The sequence below is a fragment of the Astatotilapia calliptera genome, chromosome 10, assembly GCF_900246225.1.
Source record: "Astatotilapia calliptera chromosome 10, fAstCal1.2, whole genome shotgun sequence".
In the NCBI taxonomy this organism is placed as follows: domain Eukaryota; kingdom Metazoa; phylum Chordata; class Actinopteri; order Cichliformes; family Cichlidae; genus Astatotilapia; species Astatotilapia calliptera.
Window position 1 is genome coordinate 9,711,685 of NC_039311.1, and position 25,759 is coordinate 9,737,443.

Consider the following 25,759-nt stretch of genomic DNA (forward strand, 5'->3'; position numbering starts at 1 on the left):
TGGCATCGCCCCCTTCTTTTGTACTCAAATGTGCGTTTGCATTACATTCTTTTTTTCTACGTGCCTTTGTTTATGCATAAGTGTTAGTTGTTCTTGGATTGTTCCAGGAAGTGTTATCTTCTTGTCAATAAAATCCATGTTAATGATTGAAACCATGTCTCATGTCTTATAAGTAAAATAAACCTATACAAACTGCTCATACACAACATATGATCAAGAATTAACATAATCTTGATGTAATTATAATCAGGGGTTTTGTTTAATAAGGGTTCTTTGGGTGTTTTGTGACAGATAAAACCCACAATCTTACAGGGAGCATTTAATTAGCACTTAATTCAAACTGAAAGTCCAGTAAATATTCAGGAAATTTAAGTTAAATTACACTTAAAATCTAAATTTACATGTGATATTATGTAAAATTGACAGTGAATTGTAATTTTAAAGCCAATATCTAGTTTTCTGACCTGTTTTGAAAGATAAATTATTTTGTGCTGTATAATGTAGTATTACAACAAATATAATTAAATATACAATTTTTTTTACATAAAATAATGTTATTTAACCCAACTGTATATTTCTGTAAATTTAAGCATTATTATTCATGTTGGCACATTCATTGACCTTGCTTATAGGTAATTTCATTGTTTACTCTAAAATGTTCCTAATTCAATGTCTAAAAGCACTTGGAAAATGTAAAATCCCATGTAAAATTAGCGCAACAAACTCTATTTTCATTACTGAAAATAACTGTATTTTTATGAGAAAGTTATTTTCTGTTATTTTACGGTAGTATTTTGGCGTCCCAGCTGCCGGAATATTACTGTTTTTTTAGGATTTGTTTTTTTTGTTTTTTAACAGTGTAGCATTAGGGGTTTTAAGGATGAGATACTGTCATGTGGAATTCATAAAACGTGTCAAAATTATTTTGGGTGAACACTGGAAGATTCAGATAGAGTATTTGTTTGTCAATGGTCTCTGGTTTTAGCATTTAGACTTTAGAAAACAGTCACGTCTGGTACTTGTGGAAGTAGGTCAGTATTTTAAAATCAAGACACACATTTCTCTTTACAGCTCTGAGCAAGGAACCATGGATATACAGTTTTTCAGTTACATTTTAAATGACACTCCCTCAGTGACTTCTCTAATTGCTCCTCTTTTTAAGATGAGTGAGACCAGAATGTGACTTCACAGAATGGTTGATATATGCTTAGTCCATGCACTGAGACAATCAGTCGATCAGTTGCATAAAGAGATAGACATACACTCATATATAAAATAAAAAATGGAGAAAACATGCAATGAAGAAATTTCATTTCAGTGGAATTTTAAACAAGTGGTACTTGGAGAAATATGCTGGTGTTTTTAGGTGCTTTTTATTAAACTTCTTGGGATGGAAATTTTTGAAATTGCTTCAATATAGAGTGAGAACAATGCAATCACACTGTATTCAGTTTTTAACAAAAACAGTATCATATTGCTGTGTGATAAAGAAAAATGAGTGATATGACATGGCTGTCTTGCTAACTTTATTAAAGATCTCTTTCTAGGGTACTTTACAAACCTAATTACACACGTCATCATGTAGGTTTGATGACTCATTTCCATGTAGAATTGTGGATCTTTCAGAGACAGTAACAAACCAGGAAAATTGCTTCTTGTTTAAGTCAGTGGCTCTGCTGGTAGATATTTCCAATTTATTTCTTTAACCAAATTTTTAAAAAGTGATGTGCTGATTTGGCACTTCACGCTTACTGACAAAATATACTGTCTTGTGAAAACAGTTTTCATGGAGTCCTGTGAAAAATTAAATACACTTCACAATTCAGTAGCTTGCAGAACCAACTTTAGAAGCAATAAGTATGTCTGTATGACTTCATCAGTCTCTCACATTGTTGTGGAGAACTTTTGGCCTACTCTTCTTTACAACATTGCTTCTCGTAAGGTCCCACCGTAACATTTCAATCAGGATGAGGTCTTTTTTTTGGGGGGGGGGGGGTAGCCATTACATTGAGGATTTGCTTGGGACTATTATATGTCCAATTGTGGTTTTTTGATGCAAAATATTCTAGAGATGTTGTACCTTCCTGAACATTAGCATTTAACATGTTAATGGAGGGATGTGGAGTTTGAGACGATTCTCTGGGCTTTGATTGTCCTGGAACCTTGGGAAGATTTTGTTGGGCTGTCCACTCCTGGGAAGACTGTGCCATTGTATCAACACACCTGAATGTACCAGACCAACTCAAAATGCACCGATGATCAGTTAATCAGGTCAACTGGATTAGCGGGATCTGGCTGCTACTCACCCTTTGAATTTCTATGCAAGCAATAAATGGGTACATACTTTTTTTTTTCAGGACTGAACTGTGTTAGATTCTGATATGACAAACAATAATATTAGTTTTATCAAATACATCATTGTGAAGTGTGAGCTGACTAGTAAATAAATTTATGCACCAACTATTATCATATTACATATCCTCACAATCAAATATGTGGTCCGACACAGGAAAGTCCAATAAATTTGGTAAGGGCATGCGGCAAATACATATTTTTCTCCTAAAGAAAAGAAACACGCTGCTCTATAAGTTGAGGTACCACTGTAAGTAAAAAAGATGGCCTGGGCAGTTTCACACTGAAGTCAATTACTATTTAACTAACTTTAAGACACATGCTGAACTGTTGCGTATAATTTGAATTGGTTTTAAGCTCTTCCACATCAATTTGCTATTAGCCTAACAAGCACCAGATGTCTGTGTAAAACATGCCGGCTGCAAGATGCGAGGAAGCAGCAGGTTGACTGCTGGGGAACAGTCGAAGATGACGCATTTCTGCAAATTTACGCTGTGCTTGTTTAACAGGTGCTGATAAATTGCTCATATTTTACACTTACAGGGATAACAAGCCACACCATTGTCAGTCTCAGCAAGACTCTGAGGTCTTTATCATAATCTTGGCTTTGTGTCCTCATGTTCTACTCTGTCTGAAAAGTGTGACAGCAGAAAAGACAACATAAAGGATTGTGAAAGAAAGGCAAAAAATCCCCAGAAATAGCCAGGTATGTACAGAATGATGATCTTAGAATATTCAATATTCAGTTTTATTTGTATAGCGCCAAATCACAGCAACAGACACCCCAAGGATGCAGGGTTCATATTATTTGGTTATTGTGTCAAATTCTGTCATCTTAACTTTATTTCCTTGTTTACCATTCATATGCCAATCTATTGTATATGCGTAATTCAAAGAGGGCTTAGAACGGAAAGAACTGCAAAAGATCGCTAATGATCTCATAATTTAAACATCTTAAACTTGTCAGCATGTTATTTGATTTCACACTGACTCAAAATGTTGCCCCCTGCTACACAGCTATAATAGTAATGCCTTCAAACAAAATGAGCTACTCCTCGGTAACATCAGTATGGTGTATTTTCGCTCTCTCTTTCCACTGTCTAACCATATTGCAAAACAGACATAAGGGGCACGCATAAAAAGTTGTTGCTATTTTATTTTTATTTTGCTTTCCCTTAAAAATGTACACATCTTAAAGTGCATCAGTTAGCCTGAGGGGGTTGTTTGAAAACACGGAGAGGAGATTTTTCCAGGTAGGTGAGCAGGAAACAAGACAGGAAAACAAGACCACAGCAGGCTATCACACACTGCTTTAGAGTGAAGTGGCACAGCACACACACTATAAGTAAGATCACCACTCTGACAGAGAAGCTAAATCTTCTTTCAGCCTCTGCTCGACCACCCTGCCACCTGTGACTGAATTGCATGTGTTCACTGTTGCAGAGTAATATAGCTCGCATGCTCAAGAAATGTGAACAAACTATCATTTTGCCTTTATTAACCTAACCTGCATGTACACTAAAACATGCAAAAATGATACATATGATGTTACGCACCTTTTTTCAGAGGACACCGAGGAGATGAAGAGCAATTGGTCGGGTTGCAGAGTGCTGAAGAAGCATCAGCATGGATAACCTAAGGGTTGTTCTGAAGTTCCTGGTGCAGCAGACGACATAGTAATGGAGCAGAGTTAATTCAAATGCTGGAAAGGTAGATCAGAAAATTCACAGAAGAAAGGGCAGAGGTGAGCACCAGCGAGGCTGGGTCAAACTGAAGCTGATGGGGTAACAACACTGTGAGTGTGACACTGCTGGTAAAGGAGGTAACTGGAGAGAGGTGTTGCAATGAAAATATGGCTAAATTTTTTTCTTTCTTTCCTTTTATTTTGCACAGAGAGACTTTCGATCCCTGACATTTGTTTGTAAGTATACTGAAAGCAATGCGCAATATTTGGGGGACAGTGATGGGATGCATTTATATGAAAATATGATAGCTTTCTACAAGCAAGATTCTCCGTGTACTTAAGTACTGTAGCGGCTTCTGAATTTCTATAATGTCTCCTTTTTTGCTGCTGTTGACTAGTATTGTCAGCAATGTGACACACACAGAAGTGTGTGGCAGCAGTACATTTACTCAGTTGGATTTTCTTGAATTACTTTTGTTTCACAAAATTGCACTTCATTTGTATGGCAGGATGCTTTAAACAAATAAAAGAGATAAATGTTTTATTTTTATTCATTCAGCCTGACTTTTGTTTGACTCCAACAATTTGATTCAGTGCACCTCTAGTTGTTCTCTCTCTATTTTTCTCTCTGTGTGTTCTGCTCTGGATGCAACCCAGTCATGGTGGATTCAACTGCCAGCAGCCAATCACACTGGAAGGTCGTTGTTGTTTCCTTTCCAGCCTACAAAATTCCATGGCAACAAAATGCACTGCTGTCTTTGTTTACCTAAACATTTGGACCCTTTAGTGTAATAATAATAATAATAATAATAATAATAATAATAATAATAATAATAGGGCAATAAGTTACAATTTACTTTACGTAAGTAACAGTTAATAAGCTATTGCAATGGAAGATGGTTTTATAACCAGTTCTATTAAATCAATCAAACAAAATATAATTGAACAAATAAAGTAAAGTGGTAGGTTTTAAATATAATTTAAAGTTTATTAGATTGCCCGATTTCTTCTTGCAGGTCATTTTACAACTGAGGGATCCAGTCAGTGCAGAAGTCAGGCATGGATTTATCAGTATGGCATCCTGCCAAGACTTCTCTAGCCACTGCTGTTATATGAAGTTCTAATAACCACTGTGAAAGGCTTTGAGCTAGACATCAGCTATTGGCCAATTCCCCCGCAAGTAGCTGGGCATACGAGTCCAAGCAGCACTGGACTTTTTAGGCACATCAACAATATGCAGCTTCCTTTCACTGTCTTGACAGAGGAATTGGAGGTCACTCATGTCATTTAGCTGCTTCTTTATATATAGACCCTTCAAAGTTTCCTCTGCAGGAACTAAATTTTAAACTCGGAGGAAGTGGGCAGAGAGTGCAGTGAAGTAGGCAGAAGCAAGGGTGAGAGACGGCATTCTGTTCTGTCTCTGTGGCACATAGATGAGCTTGGTAGCTACACAAGAATTTACAATGATAAAGCCTCGGGAAGGGGTAAATGCCAGTTGATCCATACGAACTAAAGATGCTACAGTTTCTTCAACTGCTCTGCTTCTGGACTAACTGGTTGAGCCATTGAGCAGGTCAACGCTTGGATAGAAGCCTGAGACTTATCAACCTCACTTAGGTTGCTAAGTGTGCTAAGATCCAAAAATACTAAATGATCCTTGGTTTGTCAGTGATTATATGTCCAAGTTGCATCATCTGGGTGTTAAGAAACTTGCCAAAAATAATTATTTTGGCAAGGACTTTTCACTTACACTTAAATCACAGTTGTCTAAAAGCAAATATGCTTTTACTTGAGTACAGCTGGCAACTGTACCCACCTCTACAGGGAAAATACAAGCAAAATAGCCTTCCATTTTATAAAATATCACGCAATTATGTATGAATTCAAAAATCTCATTCAGAATCTTTGGCATGAAGTTATACATGTCAAAGGGATATGCTAAGTAAATAGCAGCAAACATCTGGCTCGCTAATTTTAATTAGTCCAGGCTTATAGCTGGGCTCTGCTCTATGTTGTCATAAGGAATGTTCTTTCTAAAAGTTCTTTAAAAAGCCACGAAATGCCTTGGATAAGAAAAAATATCAGATTAAATTTTGAAACAGGTGCAGAAACTAGTAAGAAGTTCACCATTAAATATATTTTATGTGTTCAAGGTGCACTATAAAACTTTGTCTTTGATGATAAAGTACTTTCTCCTGTCACTCACCTGAGTAAGTGTATGAAATTATTCCAGTGCAAGTTTCAGTCCTTGTGGGCCTCAAAGACAACAAAGCATTACTTGGTTACTATAGACACTGAGGCCAAGGAAAAGCTTTTACATAAAAAAGCAAAACTAAAATTAAAAACAATCTGCTCTTGAATTGTTGTGTGAGACTTCTTAGTCTTTAGTCACAATCCAGAACAGTTTTTTTTTTTTGCCATTACAGGTCAAAATCACTTCTGATATATCAGGAGCAGAAGGCAGGTTCATTACCTACTACTGGGAAAGAAGGTGTGTTCTCCTTTCTGATAATCAATAGACAAAGTAATCAGCATTATGTAGGTGAAATCTTGCAGTTGTACTCGCATGTAAAATCTCTGATAGATAATGATGAATAATGATTGTTTCTAAACTTAAACCAAGAAGTTTTAGCAAAAAAAATGAACCTCGGAAATTTTATAAAACGTCGATATATCACATGTTACACCAGCAAACACTTAGTATTTCCAGTTGGTGCACAGATTCATAACAATCCTCCTTTGGTTTTCTATTAAATATATTCGACTACCAGGAGTGGAAACATGACAAAATGTGTATCTTTGTGCTGATTTCTGAAGATAAGATAAGATAAGATAACCTTTATTAGTCCCACACGTGGGAAATTTGTTTTGTCACAGCAGGAAGTGGACAGTGCAAAAGTTATGAGGCAAAAATTAGAATACAATAAGAATAAATACAGTACACAACTGTACAGAATAGAATAAAATAAAATACTATATACAGTAGAATAAAATAAAATAAATATACAATAAGATAAAAATAGAATACAAATACAAATACTATATACAACTGAGTAAAAATACAACGATGACAGAAAGGATTATTGCACTTGGTATTATTGTCCTGCATTCTTTTTATTTCATATCTTACCTTGTAGTCTCATGCATCACAGTACTAGTTACGGGGTTAGAAAACCAGCATCTCCATGGTATTCCAGTGATCCATTTTGCCAGTGTAAACAGCCTGACTGCTCCTTCACCTACCTATCTTTACCTCTTATCTGCTTCTACCCTTTCCTTCTCTCTACGTCTATCTTGGTCTGACTTCGTCTGCCTCTGTCTCTTCAACCTGTCACACACAACTGCACACCTCATCAAAAAAAGAGAGAAAAAAACCCCTCTCTAAGCTACTCACTTAACCATCTATCCCTCACTTTCTCTTACTATCACTCTCTATTGAGTAGTTTCCAGTACTGTAGTCATGAGATAGCAAGCCAGGAAGAGTTTAAAAAGAGTTTGACTTATTTATTTGTTAAATTTAGTTTGTAATTTAAGGAATTTGATTAAATCAAGTGTGACATGAGCCCAGAAAACCTATCAACACAATGGCTACCTGGTTTATCATTTGCTCAGCAGTTTGAGGCATAGTAGGAATGCTTTAATAAATCATTTGGTAACATAAAGGCTGCCTTTAACAGTTTCTGCTCCAACTTTTAAATTTGTCCTGGAAAGACTGCTTTATTTTGAAAAGTAATTGGAAGAGAAGCAGTTGCAGACAGAAATACATTTAACTTATGTTGCACTTAGTACCATTTGCTACAAGTTTATTTCCTTTTCTCTGTGTTTTTTATTTTGCTTGATTTTTGTTTTGTTTTGTTTTTTCATTTGACCAGACACGTGATTCACTTTGAGACACATGTTATATAGTCTTTGCCACCAATTGCATATTGAATGTGGAGATATCTAGCATAATGCTGACTCTGTGTCCCTGTACAAAATCTCAAAATAATCATTTTTTTTTACATGGTCAAAGCCAGAAAGCCATTTTTTATAAGCACATGCACCAATTACAAAATCCATTAATATCTGTCACTTTCTGTCATAAATCATACAACTCAACAGCTAGTCTCACTGTAATTATTGTAAAGCAAGAAGCAGAAGTCCATGATTAGGTTTAGTCATTATTTCCCTCCATGTGATTAATCTCAGCTTTGAAATAATAAATGGGAAAAATGAACCAGTTCTATGTCAATGTTTTTGTAATTGTGAATTTGAGCATGACATACAATTAAACCACAGAAATCTGTTCCTGACAGTCTCTTCTCCCTTCTTTCTCTCTGTGACAAATGCAACAATCAATGCTCTGTCATGTTTGTGCTTGTGTCAGAGCATCTAAAAATATCATGAAACCTACAAATGTCAGATTGAAAACTATTTGCGTGTCTCTGTTCACTCAAATGTCATTTTTCCCCTTACACAACAGAGGAAAAAGCCTTAGATAATGCTATATATTTCTGTTAGCAATATTAACTAGAATAAAATACATTTCTATTTCTATTGCAATATTTCAGTGTTGATTAGAAGCACTGCTTGTAACATTATCCATAGTTTATTTTCATAATTATTCCCTCTACGAGAGGACCGTTTTATTTCCATTCAGAGTACAAGTTTAAATGCACGCACATCATCTCAATTCCCTGCTTTATTTAAACTCTCATTAAAGCAGTTCCTTCAGCCCTTACTGAATTTATACACGTTTTACAGAATCACATGTGCTTCAGTCTTTGCCTTCAAGCTTCAGTGAGCAGGTCGTATCTTAAATGCTAATTGTTAAAGGTTTACATTCTTGCCACTTAGTACTAAGAACTCTCATTTGGATTTTAATATATAGCTAATAAACACTGTTCAAACATAGGTCGAATTCAACATCAAAGTGTGGATTTCTCCTGGCTTCTCGTGATTTTCTCATGATTTCTCATCACTGCTAAATTTTATTGATCACTTTGTTCAGCAGTTCTTCTTTATTATGGGAATAATCAGATTTAATGAAGTTATATGAGATTCAAAACTATCCTTAACCTTCCAACATAACATGTTTAGCACTTTCCTATGTATGAACTGGCTCCAAGACAATGCTGACTAATGTTTTCTGGCACACTGTGTTTTAGGGGAATCAATTTTTCCACAATAACTCGGCCAGGCAAGAATCTGCCCTGTGGAATGAAGGAAAGCATATTACTCCTAATGCAAACCCTATTATCAAAGACACACAGTCATACATTATTTAGCGAATGCCAGTTTCACAAGGCTGGTTCAAAAACAAACATGAATTATTCATCCATACCCAGATTTTCCTGGTTTTCTGAATCTAATTAATATTAAGAACAATCAGCTCACCACAAATCAAACACAATAACTTTCCCCCCGTAATGGATGAAGTTTATGAGGAAGAAGACAATGGCAAAATTTCATGACTGTTATGTCTAATAGGTGTCCAGCAGTGTTGCTTATTCACAGTGGCGGTAGAATCCTGCAGTTATATTGATTCAAGCCAAGGTTAAAGGTTTAGCTATTATTCTGCAGCTGAAAAGGGATCACCCTTTTTGCCCTGAGATCAATGAAGAGCCTGCAGCTATAATTACCACGAACTTGATGATGTTATTATAATGTTGGCATACAGTTGTGAAATTGATTATATAGCCCCATAAAATGCATGTCAGCGCACCCTGATATATAACCACTGTATCAATATCCCCACTAAACGTGACGTAATAGATACCAACACAAAGATATTACTGTCATGTTTGGGGTTTTTTTTTTTTTTCAATTCAATTTTCAACTAACCACAGCAGAGATATACTGCTTGATTTAATCATTCTCTGGGATTAGTTTCAGTGGGGGGGAAAAAAAGGTATTACTGTAAACAAGTTTCCACAGCTGGCAGTGCAACTGCTCATCAAATCCTTATACAAACAAGCAGCTGTTTGCTAAATTGTCCAAACGGGCCAGCCTTAATAATAAAAAAGTCATAATCATATGGTCAACATTTTAAATGAAATTAAAACCAATAATACATGGTTTTAAGCATCATGACTACTTTTTTAAGTGAATATTCACAGATATTCCTATATATGAGCCCCCCCCCCAAGAAAAAAACCCTACAAGTGTTTTGATGGCTACTGAAATTGCTCCAACTGTTGTCTAAATGTCACAGGTTACAATCCAGATGCCAGCTCATTCACACGAGGCCTGGAGGGAGCGTGATAAAGGTTGCAAATGTCAGTTATGTCTGATAAAGTTTGGAATGGCAGATTTCTGCTCTGTTTGCACCGTTAGTCCATCTATAAAAACATATGCACAGAAAAAAAACATGCTGATTAAAAAAGAAAAATGATAAATAAGAAAGTAATTACTTATGCAGATGTGTTTTCTTCATGTTTATACTCTTCATGTTGCAAGGTCCTATTGCCTGAGCAGCTTCTGACTTATGTCTTACTCATAATTGTATTTGATCATAGCCATTTCTCTAATATATCATGTGAGTTTTTCAAACTCAGATTGCCAAAAACTGAATTTAAAATTATCCAAGTAAATGGATTTCAGTTAAAATAAAAAGCACTTCAGATTAAATTAGTGAATTCCTCCATGCATCTATTTTTTTCCACTTATACAATCCAGGGCAAAGGGGGCTAGAGCCTATACCAGCACAACTTGAACAGGTCAACAATGTATTGCAGAGCAATCAACTTCCTTCTGTTAACCAAGACTGTATAAAAAGGCATAAAGCTTCTTTTTCACAGAATGGATAAGTGTTGCCTTGTTCAGAAAGCAGAACTGGTAACAGGCAGTGATTGAGAATTTGAGAAAATAATATATTAAAAAACACAACAAAGGTCCTGCAAACAGACCAAGAATTAAATCACAGCTGGTCTAACCATACAAGTTCATTTATGTTGTCTCTCAGTGCTGCTCTTTATTTCTAACAAGAGAGCAGCTGTCTTGTTAGAAATGATACACTTCCAGCTCAGTCCATTTTAAACATAATAATAAAGTTGTAGTAAATGTTAAATGGCTTGAGTATTGAATCATCCATACTGTTAGCATTCTAGCATGCACTAATAAAGATAATCACTAAACATTACTGATTTGCTGGCTGCTGAGAATGTTGTTTGTTTGCAAGATCTAAACAAAAATCGATATTGAATGTCCATCCATCCACCCATCCATCCATCTTCATCTGCTTATCTGAGGCCGGGTCGCGGGGGCAGCAGCCTAAGCAAAGAGGCCCAGACCTCCCTCTCCCCAGCCACCTCCTCCAGCTTATCCGGGGGAACACCAAGGCGTTCCCAGGCCAGCCAGGAGATTATATCTCTTGGCTGGCCTGGGTCTGCCCCGGGGCCTCCTCCCGGTGGGACATGCCTGGAACACCTCACCCAGGAGGTGCCCAGGAGGCATCCTTGTCAGATGCCCGAACCACCTCAACTGGCTCCTTTCGATGTGGAGGAGCAGCGGCTCTACTCTGAGCCCCTCCCGGATGGCCGAACTTCTCACCCTATCTGTAAGGGAGAGGCCAGCCACCCTTCGGAGGAAGCTCATTTCTGTCGCTTGTATCCACGATCTCGTTCTTTCGGTCACTACCCACAGCTCATGGCCATAGGTGAGGGTAGGGACGTAGATCGACCGGTAAATTGAGAGCTTCGCTTTTACACTCAGCTCCCTCTTCACCACGACGGACCGGTGCAGCGTCCGCATCACTGCAGCCGCAGCCCCAATCAGTCTGTCGATCTCCGGCTCCCTTCTCCCATCACTCACGAACAAGACCCCAAGATACTTGAACTCCTCCACTTGGGGCAGGAATTGAATGTGTGCCACAAAAACCATAACAATTTAACCCACCGCTGTTGAGACAAGTCATTGAAAGTTGCAAAAGTAAAACTAATGTCATAAAAGGATAAGTCACAATATCACAAACGTCAGTGGGATCAATCCTCTGGAGATATTAAAGAATAATTAAGACAAATTTTAATTTCTGTTCGTGAAATAACTGTTCCATGATTACACTGGCATCCAAAGGGTCACATGAATATAAACAACAAAGTAATTTTATGTATAAGTAGTAATATGTTTGCAATATGATGTACACGAGCAATGAAAGTATACAAGGTAATGGTAAGACATTAATTATAAAAAATGGCTTCCAGCCCAGTTGTATATCATGCAACAACACATAGAGACATAGAGACAACATTAAACTAATCCCAGAGCAAAGACGATATACAAAGATATCAACTATTGAATGATCCCACTGCTTGTGCTGCTTCGTAAGACTTCCAAAGCTAACATCAAAACAGGACCCTACAAAAAGAGAATTCGTTATCAGCAGGGCCTTGTGCTCCAACCCAGTTCTCTTTCACTCTCTCTAATGGATTAAATCAACATTAAAACATGATTCTTTAACTGTTTAATTATGAAATAAGTACAAAGATGAGAGTGTGTTGATTTTGTAGACTTTTTAAATGAAAAATTCATTAATCTATTCCCTTATTCATTATCTTCAAATAACAAGAGAAAGATCTCAAAGCCGAGAACCCAGTTAAAACTAAAACTCTATTATTAAAGCCTGACGTCAAAAGTAAACTGTCTACTACTATGGCTATTAAAGCCATATTGCAATACATCTGTCCAAAGACTAAATTGAATAAGCATAATATTGATGAAGGAAGGAACACCAACCTGAAGACTGGTGGGTGGTAAGCACTGCTGCTTGTTGGTTTTGCTACATCAGACATTTCTGTGCATTTTGTAATAATCAGAACTGAACACTAGTTTACCCAAATCTGCTTCTCTGACGCCAAATTGATTTTATGTCGTGTATTTAATTCAACCCCAACCCCCGGGCCTCGGACCGGTCCGTGAGTCGTTTGGTACCGGGCCGCGAGAGTTGAGCCTCAGGTGTGAAATGTATGGTTTTCAGGGTTTTTATCGGTTTTCAGCATTATTTTGTTATCGTTTTTATCGTTAACTCGGTTTTCCTGCGTCTTTTCACGTGTGTTATGAATAAATCTTCTTTTTTTCTGTACCGGTACTAGTTTTATTTTGTTGTATTTATTCGCGACACCTTAAAGGCCGGTCCCTGAAAATATTGTCGGGCATAAACTGGTCTGTGGCACAAAAAAGATTGGGGACCGCTGATTTAATTCATTGATAAAAAGAGTAATGATTATAAAACAGTTTTAGAATACCTGAAAAGTTGTATATTTTTTTCTGTTAATAGGTCAGAGAGTGTCTACATTATTTCTTAGATTCTGCAGCCTCCCAACCCTTTTTCAAAAAAAAAAAAAAAAGAATATGTATTTACTTTTTTACATACATCATAGTTCTGGATAATATACTGTTTAAATATTCTCTTTCATGAGTTTGTGTGAGAGAATGCCTTGATCACATGTGAGTTAATGGGGAGACCCTCCTTATTTATGCCATAAGATGCTGGTGCAGGAACAACACTGTGTTATTTATCTTTTTCCCCTTTGTGTTTGTGGGTAAGCAATTAAAATAACTGGGTCACTGATTATTGAACTTGTGCTTGCACAGAGCAGCACACTGGTATCATACAATATTGGATCTTTCTTTTGATAGCTCACTGTGGGGGAAGGTTCATGTTTCTTGAGGAAAGGAGGAAAGACGAATAAGGTGAGGAAAGGATGTGATCTTCTGTTTGTTGTAGTCCTGATCCTTGTACTAAAGAAATGGAATGAAGAATGGATATCAAGTAGGTAAGGGGCCTATTGCCCCATAAATAGTATCAACAAGAAAGCTGCATAGGAGAAAAAAAGTCTTGCCAATGTTTTAGAGATTACTCGACAGAGAGTCAGTCTCAGCGAGTACTCATAACCTCACTCACAAGCCCCAGTGCCACACCACCATGAAATAACACATGGGCCCTATGTCTGGAGTTTGAGATGACTGACAGCCAGTGGGACCTGTAAAACAGCCCAAAGCAAACTGATTACTGCCCCCATCAGTATATGGGCTGTCACTGTTATCGAGAGACTGTCAGACTCATTCTCGGTGTGATCCAAATCAAATGTGAGCATCAGTCATGTAGGGCAGCTGGGGGCATCAAACATCCTCTGTTGTTAACCCATTAACCTTGTTGTGTGATGTTAAATAGTTACGGGCTTTAATTTGAAGGGGAAACTAAGTAGTTGCCGCTCACTGATCCCACAGGATGTGGTTATGTTTTCTTACCTGATGAATACTGTAGACAAGTAGGGTGACAGATAAAGAGACTAAAAGACAGATAAATAACTATTTTATCGCATCTTCGAGATCTTCAAGCTAATAGCATATTCCCTTGATGCCTGGAGTACAGGCAGCTTCTTTGCTGTTATCCAAACAAACAAGAGCTTACATCTCTTCTCAGCTTCCTGTCTCGCAGCCTTGTTTCCTAGGTAACCATGTCAGATGAATTGAGAGGGGGACTGACGCCCTCCAGAGAGCCAATCCTCTCTCATCCAAAGTTTGTCTCACTTTAGGTCATGTGACATCTGTTCCCATGACAACCAGGTTGGAGGGCAGTCTGGATATCTCTTTGATCAAGGAAAAATGCCACACATGCCAGGAAGCAACCTTGAAATCAAGGAGGAGATGCAGATATGCACTGGCTCTTTATGGAGATGTAATAAGCTCCTGTCAGCTCATTCACAAAAGCTTTTGCTTACTTCTAGCACAGGAATAGCAAACATGCAATTATTTATTTTCTATCACCAAATCACAAAACAGTAAAATTAGGGCAAGTCTATAGTAAACCTATACAGAGTGTCACTGAACAGGAAAAAATATATATAATTAGCTTTATTATTTATTTATTTGTTTGTTTATTGTAATCCAAAGTATAACCTTAGTTAAAGCAATGCCACAAGAATAAGGTAAAGATTGAGTGGATGCCCCTCTTGTCAGCTCACAGAAACATTAATCACCAGCAGCAGTCACAAAACAGATTTTATTTTGTGAGCAGGTGGCCTTAAAGCCTTAAAGGTCTTTTGGTCTATGATAAGCATTTGGCCTTTCTAAGCCTTTGAGCTCTCGCAAACAAAGAACCATCCCAAACCTCTGGGCTGAGGTAAATGGTTGACTTTTCCAAGCCTTTTAGTCTGCACAAAGCTGTTGGAAAGCGTCCATCAGATAAGAGGTTCCCATGGGCATCTTTTCAATAAAATATGTGGCGGGCAACAAATTGGCTTTAGACACCTGTCGTAATATAGAAAGGCCAGTCATTTTTCTGCTCCACACTTGTCTCAGAACATTGGTATTAACTGGTAAATTGAAAACTGGTTAATTGGTACGAATAGTAAATTATTACAAGCGAGGACCGCAGAAAATAATCATTTAAGAAGAGCACTGATATAAAAAGGCTTCTTTCACATCCTATACTCTAAATCATGAGGTCAAATCTCATCAATGAAAAGAAAACAGGAAAAATCACACCGGATGTGATTTCTTGCAATTGCTTCAAACAGCAAACTTTGAAAAGGCAGGCAAAGAGAAAACATATTCTGATCTTTGGCACAGCCGTTTCTTAAAAAAAGCAAAGAAACCCTTTAGCATGGGCAAAGTGCAAATTCTACATAAATGAAGCGCACAATAAACTCCCACAAATGGTCTCAAAGAAACTGGACTTGCCTTTAAAGCATCCATATTTAAAGTCATAATAAAAAGAGACATTCAATTGAATTTTAAGCACCCTGAGGAAAGGCTATGTATGATAAGGTCGGATGTTTGGCCTATGCTTCTGGCCAATTTATCAAGAAATATGCCCGAACTCTGAATTATAATGACCACTAATTATGCTACTGTCTAACTTTTTGATAGGGCGACTTTTATTAATTTACTTTTAGAGAAATGTTTCATTAAAATTTAAATAGTAATTTAATGATGCATGGCATTTCAATAACATAAAATGCCAAAAGTTAATGATGTAATGGCAATAATAAACTAATATTACTTTACTTTTTATTTTATCTATTTACTTATTTATTAATTTTTGTTATTATTATAATTTTTTTATTTGCTGCATGCAAATTAATTAGCCATTTTCTGCATATTGGAGGATGATTAGTAGACAGTCTCCCCCAATCCAATCAAATGGCCTTACCCTGTAGCACAGTTACACTCGGCATGTACATGACTGAATAAAATGTATAATCATTTACTTGCAGTAGATTGTGAGCCTTAGGGACAGTATGGCTTAAAACACTGTATAGGGTCCCAATTAAAACTGTGTGTACAAAAAAGGCAGAAAAATACATTAATGCATTTGTTTTTGTCATGTTGTATTAAGCAGTGTGTAAGTCATTAAAAATCTTAGTCCGTCATGAAATTTAATACATACGCTTGTGACCCCAGTTCAAGTTTTTTCATTTGCTTATTATCTTATGTTTTTAAATATAGGAATTAAGTCATGAAGTCAAAAGCAAAAGAAAAGTGCAATAACAAATTAACAATCTGAGACGTCACACCTTCACAAAGACATGGAGGAGTTTTTTTTCTTTCCTTCATACATTAATAAGAGGATGAATATTTTTAGTTACTTTTTCATCTCCCTGCAGTCTGACAGCACACAGGTGAACAACAGGCAAATCTTTTAATAAAGAATTAGCTTATATACCATCTTGCTATTCTTCCAGTGTTGCTGTTTCCTGAAATAGCCAATGCATACACCACAGACACACTCTCTGACTAAACTACTTCTTTGTTGTGTTGAAAGGACAGACACTGGCCAACCACCTTTAAGTACCTGGAGCAATAAAGACTGCTCCCCTGACAAGTTGCATGTCTCAGAGTTATTCTTCTGAAAGAGCTAACCACAACACAAAGGTGAATACTTTTTGAACTCAGTATTTCATAGCTTCAGATAGGAGTACATTAAAGCAATTGCTAATAATAAGGGTAAGATGGCGCTGGCACGGCTGGCAGCCTTAACCCAATTTCCCTCAGGATGAATAAAGTATTATCAATCAATCAATAACAAAAGTGTTATTACATTTGCAGTGTAAATATCACACCATTGATATCAACTTTTTAAAAAACATGTTACATACCAGAAGAAAATACAGGAGGATAGGACACAGAGTGCACCTCACAAAAAATAATAATAATAAAAAAAGAAACACACAAAAAACCCAACAGGCAGCAAACTGACTCACAAGTCAGTCAAATGCAGTGTTTGTGACTCATTTCAGCATATTAGCAGGTACCTGCTGTTGGCACAAAGAAAAAGTCAGGGCATCACTAAAGTCATTACTATTCATAGAAGCATGCTGCCAGCATGGCTAAACATGTAAAGATAATAGCATCATTTCCTGCACCAGGTTCCAACTGAACACGGGGTTAATTTATCCATCAATATCCTGACCATTCCTACCCTGTAAAACAGTCAAATTTAGAAATCACATTACTCTTTTATCTTGTAAATAGCATTGTACTTATCTGCATCATTACAAGGATATTATATTTAATGGACAAATATGAAAGCGCCATCAGTCTTCTACCTTTGCTCCTCAAAGTGAACAAGCACAGTTACTAAAACAGAAAAACTGTTATTTGAAAACAAAAACACAAACTATCAGTGCCATAAAGAAGGTGCTTTATTTAACCATTACAAAATGCCTCAGACATGATACTACTCCATTGTGCATAGAACACTACTTCTGTATTCATGTAACTTTTTATTATCAAACTATATGAATTCAGTTTTTCTTTTGTTAAAGGAAAACTCAAATAGTGTGAATTATGCATCTAAAATCATTGAATCACTTACACAAACATTTAGAATAAATCAAATGGAATAATATTTGTCGAGAGTCACTAATTAAAAAGTGTTATCACATGTTAATTGATTATAGTCACCTGTGTCTTTCAATTTCAAGCCACATATACAAATGTACAGTAAGTTTGTGTGATTTAAAATGAAGACTTGAAGTATTATAAATAGATGGTATTCCCCTCTGCAGTTCCTTCCCATAAGATAGTTTAGCTATTCAGTTAAAATGGGTCACATTAAGAAATAAACAGATTATGTTTAGCAAGATGCTGCTGCCTTAACAGAGGCAGGAAATTATGCCTGCATGTAGTTTCAATCAGGAAAACACTTTTTAAAAAGAACAAACAATAGTGAAAATAAAAAAAAATGTAAGTTTAGAGTAACTACGGTCTTTAAGAAAATCCATTCTCATTGAAGGTTTACTTGGATTGGTTATGTGGTCTATCTTTTAAAATAATTTACCATTTAAAATAAGGATCTATAATTGTTCTTCCTTTGAAATAATACATCATTTTCTACTGGATTAAATATGCAGGTAATTACATGGTACAAATGTTAAACATTAACATTGAGCTTTGTTTGGTGCAGAAGAGTGCTCGGTTTAGAGAGAAACTGCAAGTTTCAGCACTGTTGAGGTAAATGCCAAGTCAAGACAAGTCTGCGACTGATTCACTTGTTCAACTTATTACAAATGCCTCAAGCACAACTATAAAACAGGCAACCAGGCAAGCAGGGGTTCAGTCATTATAAAGACAGACCAGCAGCCAAAGGCCCTGGATTGAAGCCTCTCTGTCGACCAATATCTACTCCACTGAAATGTCAATGAGCAAGGTGCTGACTCCTTACCACATCCTAAGCTGCTGTGTATGTAGATATATTGGATGTACCCTAATTTAAGACTAGTGGCTTTTTTGCGGGTGCTGGCTTTTTCAAAGAAAAGTAACTGGTGGTGAAATGGACTGAAGTGTGACCTTTCTATGATTTCTCCATTGTTGGCAGCTTTTCCCCTATCCAGCATTTCCAATGTCATATGCAGCATAGACCTTCAAAATAGCATTTTATTTCTCAAAACCACACTCTGCTGAAATCTCTCCATGACTCACTGACCTATTTTTATTTTCATTTCATTTTCATTTCATTTTTCATTAAAAACAAATCAACAATTGCAACAAATAAGAGAAATACTTTCAACATATGTTTAAGTATTCAACATTCCAACATACTGTAATCTTTCCATCCATCCACAGATCACAGGTCTATATGGGGGGTGGTGGAGGAATTGTACTTTGTAAAGGTCAGCACAGGCTATACTACTGCAAAAAGGCAGACAATCACTTATGCTCACATTTATAACTGTGGTTATTTTTGAAGCACCAGTGAACACTTTTCCTGCCTGAGTGTTTTCAAAAGTATTGTTTTGACCTCAGCAGTGAGTCATGATGCGGTAATCATTCATGAGCTCCAAGATTAATTTGTATATATGAATATATGTTAATATATATCCAACAAGAGAGAGCAAAGAGAAAAATAAAAGTAAAAATCAGTGTTTCAAACTGTTGATGTGAAAGCACTGATTGCTAAAATATTTTGTCATTAGCAGGGATAGTGTAATCCTAACAAGCATGTGTTTGGACCGTGAGAGGAAACCAAAGGGCCTCAAGAGAACCCACAAACATCCAGTGCCTGCAGAGAACCTTCGTTCAATGAGGCCCTGATTTTTAAATAGTAGCGCAAACAAAGAAAAATCCACTCAAGTCCAAGGATTCATTTCAATTTCAACTTCAAAGGTGAGATCTGCAGCTTTTTTTTTCAGTTTGTTGAATTGCAGTTATGTACCAGGGCTGTCTGCTATGAAGTGTGTCTCTGAAGAAATGCTAGGTAGGTGGATTGTTGGTGTTGCAAGTGACATACTGGTGGCTGTAATGGGGCGATACAAGTACATGGAGCCACACCCCTGTGTTGCAATCTCAGTAAATAGAAAAGGATGCCTCTCTTCCTATCTGGAAATCTACAGATGGATAATGCTCTGGAGGAAAGCAGAACAAATCATCAAACCAGATGTTTTTCTTAGGAATCTACTGTAGTGGAATTTTTTTTTTAATTCTTAATTTCCTTAAAGAGACAGAATTTTTTGTTGTTGCATTCTGACATTATTTCATATTTATTATTGAAGTTAAACCTAACTAACTGATCAAAGAGCACTAAGAGGGAAAAGAGGCTTTTAATGGCATCTCTAATGTTTGATTCATGAGAGTAGTATGAAAATGAAGTAGTATGAAGTAGTATGAAGAGGAAAAACCAGCATATACATTTCAGTAAAAAAAAAAACCTCTTATTGTAAATAAGAGTAAATCATGTAATATAAGGATTACATGATTTACTCATGAAAGTGGCCACTTTCTCATTACGTTCATATATTCTTTTAGTAAGTATCCAAAACATACAAGTTTCATTATATAATTTTTCAAGGGATCTTATATCTGTTTTCACTCTTATATGCTTTTCATACAAGTTTCACACAAGACAGATACAAACTTTGTAAGATTTATATATATCTTTTCCATATGGGAACTAATGAAAACCCTCCCAGGCTTCAGAGCAAGTATGTCCACTGTATATACAGACATATGACCTGAACTGTTTTCATGGAAAAAATAAAAAATAAAAATATCCTTGGTAAGATGTGAAGAATCCAAAATCAGAGTCTAGCTTATGTCCGCTGTGGTAAAAATCACAACCCCTTACAGAACACAGTCTAACCTTCTAAATTACAATGCTGGCATTAAGTGTAAATGATCATTTTAGAGAAGACGTATTACTTGATCCTCCATTAGAAACAGTAGAATGATAATCCAAACTTCTTTCAAAGCCAGCAAAACCACCCACAGCTATTTTCAGTGCACTTTTATTTAAATGTTTTCTAAACTATATATGCAATATGATAAACTGTTCTAATGCATAATTCAATGCAAGTTTTTTCTTCTATTTATTTATTTTTGTTGTTGATGGTTCTTTGTCATCTTTTTTATAACTAGGTTTAATTTATTAATACAACTATGATTATATAAAGTGCCTGGTTGTATATGTACAGATACAGACATTTTCCTATTAAGGAACAGTTACAAAAAAAATGAGAAAGAATGCTTATCTATTTTTAAATCTAACGTTTTGCTATACCAGAACTTATTCACACTACTAGAAAAGTTTAAGCCCTGATGGAGGGTAGTCAGACACCCATAGCTGAAAGTGAAAGGAAAACAAGATAAGAAAATAGTTTCCTTAGCTATACCTGGGGAAGCTCACCCCAAGTCTAATGTGAAATGTTTACACCCTTCATTATGTTGTAGTAGTTAGTAGTTAGTTTAGGTACTGTGTGCTCAACAACACCTGACCACAGTTTTTAATATCACCATGGCCCTTTATTAGCCTGCTTAGATTGAAGCAGAGATGATGTGTCAAATTCTGTCTTTATGCTACACCAAAATATGGAGGGCTGTGTCAGTAGGAGTATTAGTAAACGCATCAATAAGTATCATTATCAGTAAAATCCTAACACTGGCCATCCATTATCCACATCTGTGTTGTATGATATTAAAAAAAGGTAATAATGTAGCTCATTTTACTTATCAAATGATGTCTCCCCCACTACTTACTCTTCCTGTTAGTACATGATGGCACAGGATGGATGACTCATGTAGATGATTCAGAAGCTTAGGTACTGCAAAGGAAATAAGGGAGAGACAGAGAGAAATGTAGATAGATAGATAGATAGATAGATAGATAGATAGATAGATAGATAGATAGATAGATAGATAGATAGATAGATAGATAGATAGATAGATAGATAGATAGATACTGTACTATACTGTACTGTATTGCACTATACCATCTAAGTCATAGGAAAATATAGAAGACAATATAGAAAACCCATGCTATATGGTATGCTATATGCTGCTTTGCATTCTTTTGCTAAAATAATATGCTGTCCTTACAATGTGTAAATAGTATGCAAGGTTATGGAGTGTGTGCTAGTCACAATACACTGAAAAAAAGCCATGAGACACTTGCTGGGTGTTTGGCAGTATTTACATTTAAATGTTACTTGCCTTATCATCATAAGAATAGAAAACTATTCGACAAACCAGCAATACAGTTTCTTGTTTAAAGTCTAGCAATAAATATTCATGTGTAGGTTCAGTCGTTAGGGTACAAAAAAAGATGCTTGCTTTAGAGGCTCAGAGTGCCATGCTCTACACATCCCCTAGCAACTGGAATCCCCCTGGCAGGCACTAACTGTGGTGTCAACAAGCAGCTACTGATTGCCAGTTTGGTACAGATACTGATATAGTCAGCCCATAGCTAGGCTCTGCACAGGAGGAGAAATGTGGATGGAGGCAGGCATTGAAATTGAGTCTCGCTGTAGGGGGGAGCCATTCTGAAATGAGCTCACCTATACAAAAAATATGCAAAATAAAAAGTTTGTCTCCTTTGTTCTTTCCATGTTACATGGCAATACATATTTTTCAAATGTAAAAAAAAAGGCTATAATGCAACCCTACATTACTTAATTATGTTTTAGTGATAAATGAAGACACATTCAAGGAGTTACATAAAAATAAGTGAACACAGAAATAACATTTTCACTTATTTATTTATGTATTCCATGAGCCTTTTATTAAAACTCTAACTACATCTTATTTGATGAGTACTAGTAGTGGTACAATGATAGTTTTTTTTTCATCAATAAAAAATACATCTTCGCTAAGCTCTGTCATGTGGCAGTGTGTATGTGCACTGTGTGATATAGCATTTGTTCATTTACAAGTCCTGGCATGTCAACATCGCAAACCCTGTCTGTAAAAGATGTCTGTAAACCTGTTTGTTAACCTACCCAGACAAACGGTGTAGACACATACATTTTTGCAAAGTTTTGTTTTTTACTGACATTCCCATTTTTTAGTATTTAAGTCGTGAGTTCTATTATTTATTATTCTTTTACTCTTGCTTGTCTTAGGTTTCTTGCAGTGGTGTCTGGTGTGTGTCTATATGAAGAATAAACTATCTGATACGCTTGCTTATCTAGAATTTTAGGTACCTATGTATCAGTATCATCACTGTGATACAGTGACAATACTAGTAAAGGTCTTGAACAGGATGTACACAGGATTTTGTTGTCTTTCGGTGAAAAAGGAGCCACTACCAGAACTAGACTAGATGAGACCATGCCATGAAAATGTTGAGTAAGCATCTGATATTATCCAAAAGTTTCAGGGATGCTTTATATTCAAAAGAAAATCTTTTCTTTTGTAGTATTTTTTATATATTTATCTTAGACCCAAAAATCAAAATAGTCAATCTAGAAAATTATAGAAAAAATTCTCAAAATTATTACAAAGATAAATACTGGTATTATTATATTAAGCGATTAAAGCCAAACATAATTTTATAGGCTGTACTAACGTCTACGTTGATGTGGCTGGAAAACTATAAAGTGCTGCTGAGTACACTGGCAGTGATTGGGACGTAGGACGTGGGTAAAATGCTCTAATGTGATTTAATGACCCAAAATTTGTCCAGCTGCCAAAGGAAAGGATGGTTGGCGGTGATTTGAAAGGAGCATGAGATTAGGCCACAGAAGTAATTTGGCTCAGAGGGACAAACGAAAGGGGAGATCTATGGATTCAGAAGGATTGCATGTGCTCAGGTAAATGGTGTGACTTGCTAAAATAAGGAGAAAAACAAAACGGTATGGGATTTATAGTGATTAAGAACAGAGAAGGAGGCAGGAAGGGATTTTGATTCAGCTTGGTTCTCTGATCTGAAAGGATGGAGTTGAGAAGCTGAATTAGTGGGAATGCAGCGTTACTGGGGACGGATAAAGACTTTGCAATTTTCTCAAGGTTGGGAACAAAGTAATGTTCTTATGGAAATAAATTGTTTGGAATATTATTTTATTTCAAGATGGTTAATAGAGAAAAACTGTATACGTAGCAACTGTAAAGCTTCTGTCAATGAGCCCAAGCTCCTATTTACACTACAAGACAGCAGTTTTTCTGTCTCAGCAGCTTGGGCAGAATACTTTCTCTGTGTTACTGCTGATCAACGAACAGGAAGGAATGATGCCAGAGTGAGAAAAGGGTCAGGAAGAGCTGTCACTGTTCCTGTCCGCCTGAGATACTGTGTCTACCACAGTCTTTCCTCTGGGACTGAGGTAACACATCACCTCCACAGTTTGATCCCATGAGATGTCACACTTCCTCAAATTCACTGGTAAACCCCTGCAATCTCTTGCTTCCCTAAACACCATACGCCTGTCTTATACTTAAAAACCCTTTGTTCGCTGTTCTATTTTGAGTTTTAAAGCTTTTACTGAATCTTGCAACACTTTAAATTCTTACCTTCATAATGTATGACCAGAATCAGAATCTTTAGTATAGCTAAAAAAAATATGGACTCGAAGTTAATGTCAAAATCCTGTTAAGTCAAATTTAATTTGCTTGCATTTTTTCCATATGCTTGTGTGGGTTAACTGGTAAACAAGCACATTATAAAGCTCAAGTTTCTCTGAAGAAGATTCAGAGATCGGTTTCTGTATGTGTTATATAATCTTGAAAATATGTGCTGTAAACCTGTGAAGCATCTAAGAACTATATACAGTTGTTCTGAGTAGACTTCTGTGTTCAGGATTTCTGGTTGTGATTTGCATGAAGTGTGAGAAATCTGATCTTTTTTGATTGTGCAGCATAGCATTTGTACATTATTATGAGCTAGTGTCATATTTCCCATGACTCTCAGGTACCATGAACCTTAGCCCCAGTTTATGAATAGGATGTGTTCTATGCAGTGTTGGTCAAGTTACTTGAAAAAAGTAATCAGTAACTAATTACCGATTACTTCCCCAAAAAAGTAATCCCGTTACTTTACTGATTACTTATTTTCAAAAGTAATTAGTTACTTAGTTACTTTTTTAAAACGCAATTTACAACCTGAAAAGGTGATAAAGCGAGAGATCTTTCAGCCCAATTCTACTTTTTCTACATAATCCATCATACAAAATGTAATCCAATGGAAAAGTCTCTTTTTAAAACTTGTTTTATTAGTTTTAATCTTTTAACTTTATGCATCAAGAAAAATTTTAATTATATGCAACATTCTCTGACTGGAAGAAATTTGTTTAACATTTAAACTTATTTTCTGCACATTCCAGCACATAATTTTTTTTGTGTGTGTGTTTACACTCACTCTTTCAAATAGATGCAAGTAAAACACAGCAGAAAATAAATAACATCAAAGACTAGCGGTCCTGTTGCTCTATTTTCACCTGTAAAGCAGGAGTGGCGTAGGCGGAGGTTTGCCCTGGTGCAGGTGTGCCGCAGCGGTCAGTGGAAGAATCCGCGAGTTTCTCTGTGAGTTTCCCATTACGTGGTAGCGCACTCCCAGTGCTTGCTTGGAAGTTTAGGGGTTTTTTTCACTTTAAAGAGAAGTTTTCTTCCCACGCACAACGGACGCTAATGTTTTTGTCACTTTTTATGCACTCAAACTCAAAATAAGGTCAGTACTTCCAAGCTTTAAACGCTGCACGCTCATACTCTCTCCCACACTCGATATATGATCCATTGTTGATCTGCACACAGCTGTTGTCACGAACGTTGCACTCGCTTACGTCACTGTCATGAGACATTCTTGCAAAAAAATCACGGTTTTAGTAACGCAGCGTTCCTACGGGAAAGTAACGGTAATCTAATTACCGTTTTTGCAATAGTAATCCCTTACTTTACTCGTTACCTGAAAAAAGTAATCAGATTACAGTAACGCGTTACTGCCCATCTCTGGTTCTATGTTCTTACATGATTAAAAGGGGGAATTGATTTTCCCAGGGGCCACATGAAAAACTTGGACTGATGTGGAGGGTGGCAGCAATG